The following is a 13148-nucleotide window of genomic DNA, read 5'->3' as shown; positions in this document are numbered from 1 at the left end:
GAGCCCTGGGGGTTCCCTACCATGGTCCTGTTAGGGAACAGGGGAACCTCCTGTACCAGCTAATTTACTGTCTTCTCCTGAGCGCTCTTAATCCTGAAGTCCCGGTTTCTGTCCTCACCACAGTATTCCAGGGCAGCCAGGTTCCGGTCCTCACAGCCATCTCTAACTCCTTGTCTCTTACACTTAGCAAGACACCAACTGAATTAAACTCACGAACATTTCAATGAATTTTTTAATAAAAATTTTAGATATGTATTACAAAAAGATTCCAATAATTCAGAACTAAAGCAATTTTGGGGCCTGTTTATCCCCCCTGCCATCCCAGCCAAAAAAACCACTTCATTGCAACAAACACTTCAATTACTTTTTATTTAATAATTCATTCGTTCTTGTGTAATCTGAGGGTGTCAAGTTCTGTAACCTTCTAAGGTCACTGATTCTTTTATTATCTGAAGGAAGTGACTCAAGCCCCTAGGCCACTCGCTGTCATTCCTGAGCATTTTCAGGGATGCTTGCACTCTCCTGATTTACAATCACTTTGATGTCTGAATCCCACTGAATCCCACAGGCTAGTAATTTTTTGTGTGCTTTCTAGCTTAAGGGCATTGTGATCTAGATTTGAATATTGCCTTTATTGCTCATAAAGCATTTTTTACTTGTAAATTTCCCTATGTACTTAAAATTACAGCATACTCTGCAACTGTTGGGTGTAGTGTGCTCTGCCTATGGTCTATTAAATCGAGTTTGTTAATCATGTTTAAAGCTTCTATATCCTTACTGATCTGGTCTGCATTCTCTATCAATTACAGAAAGGCATTAAGGTTACCTTCTGTGATTATGACTTTGTCCATTCCTACATGCAGTTCTGTCCGTTTTGTTTCATGTAGATTGAGACTACTATACATTTAAGGTTTTTTTTTTATGTTCCTGGTGAATTGAACTTTTTATTGTTACACAGTAGTCCTTTTTCTTTTTAGCAATGGTTTTCGGCTTAAAGTACATTTGACTGGGCCAGGTACAGTGGCTCACACTTGTAATCCCAGCACTTTGGGAGGCCTAGGCAGGCAGATCACCTGAGGTCAGGAGTTCCAGACTAGCCTGGCCAACGTGGAGAAACCCAGTCTCTACTAAAAATACAAAAATCAGCCAGGCATGGTGGCGGGTGCCTGTAATCCCAGCTACTCGGGAGGCTGAGGCAGGAGAATTGCTTGAACCGGAGGTGGAGGTTGCAGTGAGCCAAGATGGCATCATTGTACTCCAGCCTGAGCAACAAGAGTGAAACTCGGTCTCAAAAAAAAAAAGTCCATTTGACTAACATTTATATAGCTCACTAGCTTTCTTTTGTTGGCGCTTATATAGTATATTTTTCTTTCATTCTTTTACTTTCAGGCTTTCTTTATACTTTTGTTTTCCTGTTTCTTTTGGAGATGGGGTCTCTCTCTGTCACCTAGGCTGGAGTGCAGTGGTGCATCATATCATATTTTCCTTTTGACAATTAGCATGTGAATTGCAGTGATATCGAATTTGTAATTTTCAATTATTCTTGCTTTCTTTAATACTCCCATTTAGTAAGATTTTTTGTTTTGTTTTGTATTTTTGGGGGGAGTTTTTTTGGAGACGGGATCTCTCTCTGTCACCCAGACTACGGCACAGTGGCACGATCTCAACTCACTGCAACCTTCGCCACCAGGGTTCAAGCCATTCTCCTGCTTCAGCCTCCCATGCAGCTGGGATTACAGTCATGCACCAACACACCTGGTTAATTTTGTATTTTTAGTAGAGACAGGGTTTCGCTATGTTGGCCAGGCTGTTCTTGAACTCCTGACCCCAAGTGACACCCCCGCCTCAGGCTCCCAAAGTGCTGGGATTACAGGCATGAGCCATTGCGATGTTAAAATCAATATTAAAACATGAGCTTGAAACATACACACATAGCTGGAATCCCAGGAGAAGGGAAGAAATATTTGAGGAAATAATGGCCAAGAATTTCTCAGAATTAAGGACAGCCATCAAACCACAGATCCAAGAAGCTTAGAGAGCATAAAGCAGGAGACAAACACAAGCATGCGCACACACACACACACACACACACACACACACACACACACACACAGTACTACCTATGCATTTTAAGTTCATATTGCTGAAAACAAAACAAAAAGGACATCTTGAAGGAGCCAGAGAGGAAAGAAACACATCCACAGAGGGCTTGGTTCCCCCACAGATACCAAAATCCACACATTCCTAAGTCCCGGTGGAACCCACTGAAAGGAAATGTGAGCCCTCCATCTAGGCGGGCCTCACATCCAGCCAGTACCATATTTCACCATAATGCATCCTGTGATGCCCTTCCCCTCCCTAAAATAGATAACCACCTTTAACTGACCATTTGCCCCAACATATATAACCAGTCCCCATTCCTACGCCCCTTGCCTAACTCCTTTCTCAGACTTGGCCCCCTTGCACCCAAGCGTGAAATAAAACCGCCTCGTTGCACACACAAAGCCCGCCTGGTGATCTCTTCGCCCGAGCAATGCAACTAACAGAATCTAATGCCGCTGCTGATCTGGCAGGAGGCCGAGCTCTGGTGATAATGTGAGCAATGGGCAGAGGCTGTAAATACAGATGAAGGCCACTGTCGGCCACTGACCTCCTGCTGTGTGACCTGGTTCCTAACAGTCTGCAGCAGTCTGGGGGTTGGGGACCCCTGCTTTAGTTGGTAAATTTGTTTCTTACACAATATGGGTTAGCAACTCTGAAACTACATTACATTATAATGGTCAACGTATTAGGATTGAACAAATAAGGAAACATCATGAGAGCCAGCTTTCTCACTGTCAGAGGAAGGAGTTCAAAATAGGTCAATGGAACCTGACGACATGGAGCCTTCTGTCTTCTTTCACTTAGCCTTATTGTTGCATGAATCAATAGTCTGTTCCTTTTTGTTGCCAAATGGTATTCCACTGTGTGGATGTAATGTGGTTTCTTTATCAACTCACCCGTTGAGGGACATCTGGGTCGTTTCCAGATTGGGTGATAAAGCTGATGGAAACATTTCCCTCGGGAATATACATGGAATTTGGTTTCCATGTGTTGTCAGTATGGTCTTCCCCTTACCCCTCATCCCCCAATCCTGAATAGTTTCCTGGCCTTTCCTTGCCTTTCTTGTTCACGTAGACAGCACAGACTTTTATGTTTTTGCCTGGGTCTGTCTGGTGTTTCCTCATGATCAAACTTGGGTCTTGTTTCCTCGGCAGGAGTACCCTGGGAATGGAGCTATGCTGTCCTTAGAGCCGCATATGGGAGGACTGATTTTGTTGTCTGCCAGATTTTTCTACCATGACATTTTCCTTTCTCCCTCTGTAATTCAGTAGATTTTTCCAAAAATATGTCCCAAGATTGCATTCATCAAACCTCCTCTATTCACTAGCTTTAGCCTCTATTGAAAACTTCTGCCTGAATCAGCTGCAACTCTGATGGTGCCAAATGGTGATTTTCTTGGTGTTTTTTTGTTTGTTTTTGAGACAGGATCTCACTCTGTCACCCAGGCTGGGGTGCAGTGGCATAATCATAGTTCCCTGCAACCTCCACCTCCCGGGCTCAGGTGATCCTCCCACTTCAGCCTCCCAAGTAGCTGGGACCACAGGCGCACACCACTACAACCCGCTAATTTTTGTAGAGACTGGGTCTTGCTGTGTTAGTCAGGCTGATCTTGAACTTTATGCTCAAGTGGTCCATCCACTTTGGACCCCCAAAATGTTGGAATTACAGGTGCGAGCCATTGCGCCCTGCCAAATGGTGATTTCCTACTTCCATTATCCCTCCTACTATGAAGCGTCGGCATTCTACTGTAAAGAAGAGGCTCCCCCCACCATCAGTATGACTAATAGGTTCCAATTTTATTTGAGAGTTTGTAACTCATTACTGTCATTTTCTGCTTTGATATTCAAACGGTCCCAAATTTGGCCAGTGGGAGCACCTTCAGGCTGCCTTCTGCATTCTTTTGACTTGTCAGCTTCATTCTTAGAACACTTCCTTCCTTTCTGGCAAACAAGAGGTTCCACTCTTATCTTGTACTTTTCCTGTCCCAGTCTTGGAATCAGCCATTTCTCCAAGAAATCCTGGTTCTTTAGAGTGGAAGATGGTATTTAGAAAACCAACATACACACTTAGTGCAGGTCTTCCTGCTGTGGTGTCACTGCTTCTAGGCCCTCTCAATGAACAGAGTTAGGAAAACACACACACACATCCATACATGCACACACAGGTTGTTTTTTTTTGAGATGGAGTCTCACTCTGTGGCCCAGGTTGGAGTGCAGTGGCACGATCTTGGCTCACTGCAAACTCTGCCATCGGGGTTCAAGTGATTCTCTTGCCTCAGCCTTCTGGGTAGCTGGGATTACAAGTGCCTGCCACTGCACCTGGCTAATTTTTGTAGTTTTTAGTAGAGACAGGGTTTCACCATCTTGGCCAGGCTGGTCTTGAACTCCTGACCTCGTGATACACTCACCTCAGCCTCCCAAAGTGCTGGGATTACAGGCGTGAGCCACCGTGCCTGGCCACACACATAAATTTTTATTCACTCTTGCACCTATAACTATATATCTCCATCTATCTATCTTTTTTTTTTTTTTTTTGAGACAGAGTCTCACTCTGTTGCCAGGCGCCAGGTTGGAGTGCAGTGGCACGATCTTGGCTCACTGCAACCTCCTCCTCCCGGTTTCAAGCAATTCCCCTGCCTCAGCCTCCCGAGTAGCTGGGACTATAGGCGTGCACCACCAGGCCCAACTAAGTTTTGTATTTTTTTAGTAGAAACAGGGTTTCACCATGTTGGCCAGGATGGTCTCGGTCTCTCGACCTCGTGATACACCCACCTCGGTCTCCCAAAGTGCTGAGATTACAGGCGTGAGCCACCGCGCCCAGCTCTCTCTCTATATATTTTAAACTGAGTTCATTTTGATATCTCCAATTTCAGTCTACCACCTCTGGGTTCTTTCTAGCCTTCCCAATCTTGCCATGCTTATAAGAACCTTCTCCCACAGTGAGAAACCTGGCTACCATTATCCTCAATATGTTTACTCAATTGCTCATGTAACCAGTCTCCCAACTACACTGGCTGACTCCCTCATCTGCCACCGCTCCTACTGAGCAAGCCCTCTGTCTTTGAGAAGCTCTCAGATCTGCCTCATCCTTCATCCCTGGGCATCCTGCGATCTGCGCCTAATGGGCTCACCTTTGTCTTCTTCCCTGCTTGCTGCCACACTGCAGGCAGTAAGGCAACTCCTCATGGGAAATTCAAAGGACTACAATGGCGTTGGAAGGCTGCAGGTTGTGTTATTGACATTCACTCTTCCATAGGGTGAAGGTCCTGGGGTGATGAGGACCCAGGGGCCTGGGGTGATGAGGACTCAGGAATGATTGAAATGTAAAAAGCTGTCTATATTTAATGTATACAACTTGATGAGTGTGGGGGTAAGTATACACCTGTGAAGCCAACTCTACTATCATCAAGGCCATAGACATACCCATCACCTCCTGAATTTTCCTCCTGCCCTATTATTTTGTGTATGTGTGTGCGCATGTGCGTGCGCGCGCGTGTGTGTGTGTGTGTGTGTGTGTGAATAATATTCAATATATTCAATGTCTACCCTCTTGGGAAATTTTTTTTTTTGAGACAGAGTCTTGCTCTGTTACCCAGGCTGGAGTGCAGTAGCACGATCTCAGCTCACTGCAACCTCTGCCCATTGCGTTCAGGCGATTCTGCCTCAGCCTCCCAAGTAGCTGGGATTACAGGTGCGTGCCACAACACCTGGCTAGTTTTCTCATATTTTTAGTAGGGACAGGGTTTCACCACGTTAGCCAGGATGGTCTCAACCTCCTGACTTGGTGATCCACTTGCCTTGCCTCCCTGAGTGCTAGGATTACAGGCGTGGGCCGCCACGCCTTTTAACTATATAATACAGCATTGTTAGTGGCAGGCATAATGGCACATATTGGAGCTCTAAAACTCACTCATCTATTCTACAACTGAAACTTTGTACTCTTTATCATCTCATCTTCACCCCCACCCAGCCCCTGGCAACCACTGTTTTACACTCTGCTTCTATGAGTTTGACTATTTTCTTTTCTTTGAGACAGGGTCTCTCTCTGTCACCCAGACTGGAGTACAGTGTGGCACAATCATGACTCTGCAGCCTCAACCTCCTGGCCTCAAGCAATCCTCCTGCCTTAGCCCAGGAACACAGGCTCTGCTAATTTTTATTAGTTTTTTTTGTAGAGATGGGGTCTCATTATGTTGCTGAGGCTACTCTTGAACTCCTGGTTCAAATGATCCTTCCGCCTTGGCCTCCCAAAACTATTGGGATTACTGATATGGGCCACCCTACCTGGCCAACCATTTTTTATTCCATGTATAAGTGACATCATACGATATTTGTCTTTTTGTGTCTGCTTTATTTCAGCTAGCATAATATCCACCAGGTCCATGCATGGCGTTGCCTACGGCAGGATTTCCTTCCTTCCTTCCTCCTTCCTTCCTCTCTCCCTTCCTTCCTTTCTTGCTACCCGCCCCCCCACCGCCCCCTTCACTCCTTCCCTTCTTTTCTTTTTCTTTTGAAACAGGATCTTGCCCTGTTGCCAGGCTGGAGCGCAATGGTGGGATTACGGCTCACCGCAGCTTTGCTCTCCCAGGCTCAAGTGATCCTCTTGCCTCAGCCTCTCAGGTAGCTGGGGCTACAGGTGCATGCAAGTACCCCTGGCCTTTTTAACTTTTTAAAAAAATTTTTAGTAGAGACAAGGTCTCACTATGTTGCCCAGGCTGATCTCAAACTCCTGAGCTCAAGCAGTTCTCCCACAGCCTCTGAAAGTGTTGGGATTACAGGTGTGAGCTGTTGAACGGAGCCAATTTCTTTCTTTTTTAAGGCTGAATTGTCTCCTGAAAAATTTTTAAACGCCCTCTTTTCTATTTGTAGATGTATCCTATTCTCATGGGATAATCCTTCAAATCAGCCTGAAGAACTAAACAATGGTGAGCCCAGCTGGGCTTTTCTGTCTCTAATGAGACAGTGCTGTGAATGATAGGGGATTTATGAAGGTTTTTCTTGAATTATTTTCTTCTACTTTTTTTTTTTTTTTTTTTTTTTGAGACGGAGTTTCGCTCTTGTTACCCAGGCTGGAGTGCAATGTCGCGATCTCGGCTCACTGCAACCTCCGCCTCCTGGGTTCAGGCAATTCTCCTGCCTCAGCCTCCTGAGTAGCTGGGATTACAGGCACGTGCCACCATGCCCAGCTGATTTTTTGTATTTTTAGTAGAGACAGGGTTTCACCATGTTGACCAGGATGGTCTCGATCTCTTGACCTCGTGATCCACCTGCCTCGGCCTCCCAAAGTGCTGGGATTACAGGCGTGAGCCACCGTGCCCGGCCCCTTCTACTTTTAAAAGGTTTTCTTGAATTGTGTCCCTGAACTGATTACTCACTCCCTCAGACTGCTCTTCTCCAATTTGGGGAGGGGGAGGGAGTAATTTGTGAGAACTCTGCACAATTTTATTAACTAGCGTTTTTTCTCTATTACCAGGCTATCTCCAGATTTTATGTCTTCCCTACCCTGAGGCCACCTAACTTAAACATTTTCTTTGTTAGGTTATCAATAGTTAATCTTTTGTTATTTAAAAAATGATATACTTAATGTGCACGGCAGGGGAGTCATTCTATGACACAGCTTCTTCGCACAGGTTGCTAATTGTCCATCAATAGCCCTCATCCTTAAATAATAAATAATTCTCCAGTTCTAGGTGGGCTCATGGCCACCCAGTGAAAAGTTACATTTCCCAGCTTTCCTTGTACCTGGGTGTGGCCACATGTCTGAATTCCGACCAATGGGATGTGAGCAAAAGTGATTATGCCATTTTCAGGTCATAGCCTTAAAAGGAATGAGTGTGCACTCCCCTTTCTTTTCCCTCTTCTCACTGGTCAGGATGCAGACATAATGGCAGGAGCTGGAGTAGCCACCTTAGGACCCAGAGCTCAAAGTCGCATGCTGAGAATGGCAGAGATACTGTATCCGCTCTGGACTGCTGACCTTTGAACTATTATGTAAGAGAGAATCAAAATTCTATTTTAAGTCACAATATTTTGGAGTCTTGGACTACCTGGACTACATCTTAAGTAGTATAGCTTCATGCCACTACTTTCACCCAGAAGCCTGCACCTCCCCTTTATTTGCACATAGTTATATTTTCCTATTTAATGTTATATGTCCATGTTTTCACAAAGTAAAATGTTTAGTGATCCAAAGAATTTTTTTCCAAAGAACCAGCTTATGGATATATTTTTGTGTGCTTAGTGTTTTGAGATTATTTTTGCTACATTTGAATGAATTTTAAGCCATTTATAGAATTATGAGGTCACATACTTTTCTTCTCAACATTCTTTCTCCATTGTTTCACTGTCCTATGCCATCTAAAATTGCTGGAAAGAAGTCTGAGGCCTGTCTCCTTTTTTCCCCTGGGTAGACTGTCAGCTTCTCCTATCTGGATGTTTGTAGTATAATGCTTTTTTTTGTTTTTTTGTTTTTTAAGTATGGGGTTTTCCAGAAACTGGAAAACCTGCTAGACAAATTCTTCTTTTTTTTCTTTTTCTTTCTCTGTCACCCAGGCTGGAGTGCAGTGGCATGATCTCAGCTCAGTGCAGCCTCCGTCTCCGGGTTCAAGCCATTCTCCTGCCTCAATCTCCTAAGTAGCTGGGACTACAGGTGCTTACCACCACACCTGGCTAATTTTTGTATTGTTTGTAGAGACAGGGTTTCGTCGTCTTGGCCAGGCTGGTCTCAAGTGATCTGCCCACCTCAGCCTCCCAAAGTGCTGGGATTACAGGAGTGAGCCTCCACACCCAGCCCTGCTAGACAAATTCTAAAAGAGTAGTAATGCTTAGTTAATGCATTCTTTATCCCTAAGATTTAGGAACTTCACAAGAGCTAGACTGGTCTCAGTGGCTTCTTGACTCAGTTTATCTGCAATATAGTGAATTCTGTTCTTTTGTCAAATCAGGTCTTTTTGTTTGTTTGTTTTAAAAATGGCTCTTTCTTTTTATGTTTTTATTACTTTTTTGAATTTCATTTGTTCCCTAATCCCCAAGGACTCAGTCTGTGTGTTGGATCAATCATTTCATCTCTCTCTGCAGCTTTATTGTATGATTTTTTTTTTTTTTTTTTTTTTTTTAGATGGAGTCTTGCTTTTTCACCCTGGCTGGAGTGCAGTGGCACGATGTTGCCTCACTGCAACCTCCACCTCCCGGGTTCAAGCGATTCTCCTGCCTCAGCCTCCCGAGTAGCTGGGACTACAGGTGTATGCCACCATGCCTGCCTAATTTTCATATTTTTAGTAGAGAGGGTTTCACCATATTGGTTAGGCTGGTCTTGAACTGACCTCAGGTGATCTGCTTGCCTTGCCCTCCCAAAGTGCTAGGATTACAGGCGTGAGCCATTGCGCCCGGCTGACTTCCAGATCTTTAGTGTCTTTTTCTTGTTTCTTTGCTTACCTCTTTGGGTTACCATTTCATCGTTTTATCTTATTTTGGCATCTCTATGTTTTTCTTTCAGAGGGCCCATATTATATTTAATTTTCTTGAGAGTGCAAAGAACAGTTTTATCAAATATTTTCCTCTACTTCCTGGGATCATTATACTTTTGATATGCAGTCGTCATGTGTATTTTCCTCCTGGCATTTTTTTTTGGGACGGAGTTTCGCTCTTGTTACCCAGGCTGGAGTGCAATGGCGCGATCTCGGCTCACTGCAACCTCCGCCTCCTGGGTTCAGGCAATTCTCCTGCCTCAGCCTCCTGAGTAGCTGGGATTACAGGCATGCACCACCATGCCCAGCTAATTTTTTGTATTTTTAGTAGAGACGGGGTTTCACCGTGTTGACCAGGATGGTCTCGATCTCTTGACCTCGTGATCCACCCGCCTCGGCCTCCCAAAGTGCTGGGATTACAGGCTTGAGCCACCGCGTCCAGCCTCCCTCCTGGCATTTTTTGGGGGAGAGAAGAGTAATATCTGACAGAGATCCTGTGATAGAGCTTTACTAAGAAATAGTGACTATTTTAATTAAAAAAAAAAGTCTATCTTGAATCCAGTAACCCTTTAGATAGAACTTCTATTTCACAGGAAATAAGCAGTAGAGAATCAAGCTAAACATCACGCCATGGAAGCAAGCAAAGAAACCTAGAAGGTAGGGCATGCTGTAGGACAACTCATTCAATTGCTTTCACTAATAAGCGTCCTGAAAAGAGAAATATATCAGATTAAAATAAGCTAAGGGAACATGCTTGGTCCTGGATTGGGTACTGATTTGGATAAATCAGCTATAGTAATAATTTTGGTTAACTGGAGAAAGTATAATATGGTCTGAAAATTAGGTAAGAGGAAAATACACAAAGGCAGAGACTGTCAACTAAATGAAGCAGGTTATTAAAAAGTTATAAAACAATATTTAAAGTATGATCTCATCACACACCCCTTCAGGAGGAAGGACTATGCTGAGTTTTATTAAACACTTGCTGTATTGCTGGGCGTGGTGGCACACGCCTGTAATCCCAGCACTTTGGGAAGCAGAGAAGGGTGGATTGCTTGAGGTCAGAAGTTCAAGACCAGCCTGACCAACATGGTGAAACCCCGTCTCTACTAAAAATACAAAAATTAGCCGAGTGTGTTGGCAGGCTCCTACAATCCCAGCTACTCGGGAGGCTGAGGCAAGAGAGTCACTTGAACCCGGGAAGCAGAGGTTGCAGTGAGCTAAGATGGCACCACTGCACTCCAGCCTGTGTGACAGAGCATGACTCTGTCTCAAAACAACAAACAAAAGCCTTGCTGTATTTTCCAATATTCTTCAAAGCTTGGCACTGCTTATGTAATAATAAAGTGTTTTAAATAGTGACATAGATTTAAATGGGACAGACTTACCACAAAGATAATAAAACTTAAGCTTCAGGGCCTCTAAATCATATGGGCCTCATGAGGCCCTAGGAGAACCCTAGCAATTTCATATCATACTTTTGGGGAGGTTTTAATTTTGTTTGTTAAGTTCTAGTGTCTTTTCACTGTGGTGACATATACACAACATAAAATGCACCATTTTAACCATTTTGAGTTTACAGTTCAGTAGCATTCAGTACATTCCCATTGTTTTGCATCCATCACCAGCATCCATCTCCAGAACTTTTTCATCTTCCCTAAATAAAACTCTGCACCCATTAAAAAATAACTCCCTATGATCCCCTCCATCTAGTCTTTTTACTTTTAAGAGTTTCTGAAATTTTACAAACTCTTAGCGTCACAAAACCTGGGTCCAGCCCCAACTGACAACCAGATGTTCTGATAATTCCTGGGCAAGCTATGAAATGATACCTTGCCCTGCCAAAGTGGCTTTAGCCTCAGACCAAAGGACAGTCAGCATGGTTAAGGTTGTCACCAAAGTTTTCATCACTAAATGTGCAAACAGTAGTATTTGTGTCAGCGTCAATATTACTGAATATGCAAGGAGGAAAAAGCAATTTTTTTCATCAAGTTACTGGGACCTACATTTATATAACTTTCCCCAGAAGCTACAAGTTTGTTATTCCTACAGTCCTAATTTCCTGTAAATTAACAGTATTTTCTTCATTGCTTAAAATTCTTGGTAAATAATTTTACATCTCCTTTTCCAGAAGGTAGTCACATGGCCTTACCTAGCTGCAAGGGAGGCCAGGAAATGTAATCTTTTTTATAGGAGACCTGTGCCCAACTAATTATTAAGTATTCTATTACTAAAAAAAGAAAAAAACACACACACAATTGGCCAGACATGGTGGCTTACACCTGTAATCCCAGCATTTTGGGAGGCCAAGGGGGGCTGATCACTTGAGGACAGGAGTTTGAGACCAGCCATTAGTAGAGATGGTGAAACCCCATCTCTACTAAAAATATAAAAATTAGCCAGGCATGGTGGTTCATGCCTGTAATTCCAGCTTCTTGGGAGGCTGAGGCAGGAGAATCACTTAAACCCAGGAGATGGAGGTTGCAGTGAGCCAAGATCATGCCACTGCACTCCAGCCTGGGCAAGAGTGAGATCTTGTCTTAAAAAATAAAAAGAATAGAATGGGTCTTAGGACAGACAACTAATAGACAACTAAGCATCTCTCACATAGCTTCTAAAAAGATTCAATATGCTTGTTTTTGAGGTTTGGTGGGGGGAGTAGGAAGGACTGCACATCTTTTTTTTTTTTCTTTTTTTTTTAATAGAGACAGGGTCTCATTCTGCTGTGCAGGCTGGAGTATAGTGCTGAGATCACAGCTCATTGTAGCCTTGAACTCCTGTCCTCAAGCGATCCTTCTGGGAGCCTCAGCTCCTCAAAGCACCAGAATTACAGGTGTGAGCACCTTAAAGCACCATTTACACAACTGCTTAGCATCTTGTTTAGAGTGAAAAATTCACTTGCTCACAATCAGCTTTCTAGATTGGGCACTCAAGCCTTCTTCCTCTGAGGGTTGGTGAACACTACAGAAGTGGGCTTAACAGACTTGCGTGGAAAAGAGGAGTAATCTCCCCAGCCGACTCTTGGGTGTCTCAATGGCCAAGTATATGCAAACCGTATATCTCAACCAGTGAGCTTTATTGTTGTAGTTAAACTTTAACTGTGAACAGCAACATATCAATTTACTAATTACTACACTTTTGTGCTGTGTGTTCCCTTTCCAGGTTATTTCCAGGGAAATGCAAACCACAGGGCATGGTCTCCGATCCGATCCTTAGAGAATGTGACCATGAGGACACTTTTCCTACCCGGTAAACAAAAGATAATGAGAAAAGTGAGGTCGGAAGTTGCTTCGCTGACCCAGGAGCTGTAACAGGTGCTTGAGCAGGGGTGTGATCTGAACGCCCAGAGGGAAGGACTGATGGAAGTGGGTGGGGAGAGCCTCTAGCCCCTTTAGGCCTCTCCCTGACTTTATGATGAAATACAAAAGTCAGCCTCCATGCTTGTCCTTTGTGTTTAATGGTTGTCAAACTCCTTTTCTATATTTGTCACATTTGACCTTGATGGTTAATTCATTATGTAATAAATTCAGAATTTGGTCCAAATTAGGAAACACTTTCTCCCAGGAATGGGCTTGAATAA

At 43.8% G+C, this 13148-nt stretch overlaps 2 pseudogenes; both read right to left on the bottom strand.

Moving 5' to 3' along the window:
* Nucleotides 1-8580: 8580 nt before the first annotated feature.
* Nucleotides 8581-8621, bottom strand: LOC116550467 (annotated as a pseudogene).
* A 239-nt stretch (nt 8622-8860) lies between these two features.
* On the bottom strand, nt 8861-8928 carry LOC116550466 (annotated as a pseudogene).
* Nucleotides 8929-13148: the final 4220 nt, after the last annotated feature.

This window comes from Sapajus apella, unplaced genomic scaffold, assembly GCF_009761245.1.
Source record: "Sapajus apella isolate SASKATOON/1434 unplaced genomic scaffold, GSC_monkey_1.0 scaffold7, whole genome shotgun sequence".
Taxonomy (NCBI): Eukaryota; Metazoa; Chordata; class Mammalia; order Primates; family Cebidae; genus Sapajus; species Sapajus apella.
This window is presented reverse-complemented; position numbering and strand designations above follow the sequence as displayed.